At 37.2% G+C, this 3,267-nt stretch overlaps 1 non-coding gene across 1 annotated transcript; it reads right to left on the bottom strand.

Annotated features, from left to right (window-relative positions):
* Positions 1 to 1,257: 1,257 nt before the first annotated feature.
* On the bottom strand, positions 1,258 to 1,365 carry LOC148564017 (small nucleolar RNA R71). The gene has a single exon (XR_015884396.1). It is a non-coding gene; the product is annotated as a small nucleolar RNA R71 (small nucleolar RNA).
* Between the last annotated feature and the right edge of the window lie 1,902 nt (positions 1,366 to 3,267).

Raw genomic sequence — 3,267 nt, 5'->3', positions numbered from 1 at the left:
TTTCGAAAATTCCACATTGATTTTCAAAAAAATCTTTTTTCTTATCTTGTTTCATAATTTCAAATCTTTACTAACAATTAATGTGATTGATTCAAAATTTTTAAAAGTTTGTTACTTGCCTAGTAAGAAAGGTTCAATCTTTAAATTTTAAAATAAAATCTTTTTGTTTCTTGTTAGTCAAGTAATCAACTTTAATTTTCAAAATCAAATCTTTTTAAATTTCTTTTTCAAATCTTTTTTTTTCAAAATAAGTTTCAATCACATCTTTTTCAAAATCAATTTCAAAATCTTTTCTAACTTCTTATCTTTTCAAAATTAATTTTCAAATCTTTTTCAATCAATCTTATCTTTTTGTTTCAATTATATCTTTTTCAAAACTACCTAACTAATTCTCTCTCTAATTTTCGAAAATCCCTTCCCTCTTTTTCAAAATTCCTTTTTTTATTTAACTAATTGTTTTAATTTTTAATTTAATTTGATTTCAATTTTAATTTTCAAAATTTAACTTTAATTTTTATTTTTAATTTAATTAATTTTCGAAATTCCCTCTCATCTCTAATCTCCTTCTATTTATTTATTCATCCATTAACACTTCTATCCTCACCCCTGTGTTTGGATTCTCATTTATTTCTTCTTCTATTCTTACTTTCTTCTACTCACATAAAGGAATCTCTATACTGTGACATAGAGGATTCCATATTTTCTTTTCTGCTTTCTTCTTCTTTTTCATATGAGCAGGAACAAGGATAAGAACATTCTTGTTGAAGCTGATCCTGAACCTGAAAGGACTCTGAAGAGGAAGCTAAGGGAAGCTAAAGCACAACTCTCTGGAGAAAATCTGACAGAAATTTTCGAAAAAGAAGAAGAGATGGCCGAAAATAATAACAATGCAAGGAGGATGCTTGGTGACTTTACTGCACCTAATTCCAATTTACATGGAAGCTCTCAATCCCTGCCATTGGAGCAAACAATTTTGAGCTTAAACCTCAATTAGTTTCTCTGATGCAACAGAACTACAAGTTTCATGGACTTCCATCAGAAAATCCTTTTCAGTTCCTAACTGAATTCTTGTAGATCTGTGATACTGTTAAGACCAATGGGGTTGATCCCGAGGTCTACAAGCTTATGCTTTTCCCGTTTGCTGTAAGAGACAGAGCTAGAATATGGTTGGACTCTCAACCTAAGGATAGCCTGAACTCTTGGGATAAGCTGGTCACGGCTTTCTTAGCCAAGTTCTTTCCTCCTCAAAAGCTTAGTAAGCTTAGAGTGGATGTTCAAACCTTCAGACAGAAAGAAGGTGAATCCCTCTATGAAGCTTGGGAGAGATATAAGCAACTAACCAAAAAGTGTCCTTCTGACATGCTTTCAGAATGGACCATTCTGGATATATTCTATGATGGTCTATCTGAACTATCAAAGATGTCATTGGACCATTCTGCAGGTGGATCCATTCACCTAAAGAAAACGCTTGCAGAAGCTCAAGAACTCATTGACATGGTTGCTAATAACCAGTTCATGTACACTTCTGAGAGGAATCCTGTAAGTAATGGGACACCTCAGAAAAAGGGAGTTCTTGAAATTGATACTCTGAATGCCATATTGGCTCAGAATAAAATATTGACTCAGCAAGTCAATATGATTTCTCAGATTCTGAATGGAATGCAAGCTGCATCCAACAGTACTCAAGAGGCATCTTTTGAGGAAGAAGCTTATGATCCTGAGAACCCTGTAATAGCAGAGGTGAATTACATGGGTGAATCCTATGGAAACACCTATAATCCCTCATGGAGAAATCACCCAAATCTCTCATGGAAAGATCAATAAAAGCCTCAACAAGGCTTTAATAATGGTGGAAGAAACAGGTTTAGCAATAGCAAGCCTTTTCCATCATCCACTCAGCAAAAGACAGAGAGTTTTGAGCGGACCCCATCTAGCTTGGCAACCATAGTCTCTGATCTATCTAAGGCCACTCTAAGTTTTATGAATGAAACAAGATCCTCCATTAGAAATTTGGAAGCACAAGTGGGCCAGCTGAGTAAAAGAATCACTGAAACCCCTCCTAGTACTCTCCCAAGCAATACAGAAGAAAACCCAAAAGGAGAGTGCAAGGCCATTGAATTGACCATCATGGCCGAACCTACAAGGGAGGGAGAGGACATGAACCCTAGTAAGGAAGACCTCCTGGAACGTCCAGAGATCAATAAGGAGTTTCCTTCTGAGGAACCAAAGGACTCTGAGGCTCATCTGGAGACCATAGAGATTCCATTAAACCTCCTTATGCCATTCATGAGCTCTGATGAATATTTCTCTTCTGAAGAGAATGAAGATGTTACTGAAGAGTAAGTTGCCAAGTACCTTAGTGCAATCATAAAACTGAATGCCAAATTATTTGGTAATGAGACTTGGGAAGATGAACCTCCCTTGCTCACCAATGAACTGAGTGATCTAGATCAACTGAGATTGCCTCAGAAGAAACAGGATCCTGGAAAGTTCTTAATACCTTGTACCATAGGCACCATGACCTTTGAGAAGGCTCTATGTGACCTTGGGTCAGGGATAAACCTCATGCCCCTTTCTGTAATGGAGAAACTGGGAATCTTTGAGGTGCAAGCTGCCAGAATCTCATTAGAGATGGCAGACAACTCAAGAAAACAGGCTTATGGACTAGTAGAGGACGTGTTAGTAAAGGTTGAAGGCCTTTACATCCCTGCTGATTTCATAATCCTAGACACTGGAAAGGATGAGGATGAATCCATCATTCTTGGAAGACCCTTCCTAGCAACAGCAAGAGCTGTGATTGATGTGGACAGAGGAGAGTTGGTCCTTCAACTGAATGAGGACTACCTTGTGTTTAAAACTCAAGGATCTCCTTCTGTAACCATGGAGAGGAAGCATGAAAAGCTTCTCTCACTGCAGAGTCAACCAAAGCTCCCACAGTCAAACTCTAAGTTTGGTGTTGAACCCCCACAACCAAACTCTAAGTTTGGTGTTGGGAGGACCCAACCTTGTTCTGATTATCTGTGAGGCTCCATGAGAGCTCACTGTCAAGCTATTGACATTAAAGAAGCGCTTGTTGGGAGGTAACCCAATGTTATTTAATCATTTTTATTTTATTTTCTCTTTGTTATTTCATGTTTTATTAGGTTGATGATCATGTAGAGTCACAAAAACTACTGAAAAATCGAAAACAGAATGAAAAATAGCATTGAAAACAGCACACCTTGGAGGAAGGGCTTACTGGCATTTAAACGCTAGTAAGTAGCATCT

The sequence above is a fragment of the Arachis ipaensis genome, chromosome B5 (assembly GCF_059453495.1).
Source record: "Arachis ipaensis isolate K30076 ecotype BB chromosome B5, ASM5945349v1, whole genome shotgun sequence".
Classification (NCBI taxonomy): Eukaryota; Viridiplantae; Streptophyta; class Magnoliopsida; order Fabales; family Fabaceae; genus Arachis; species Arachis ipaensis.
This window is presented reverse-complemented; position numbering and strand designations above follow the sequence as displayed.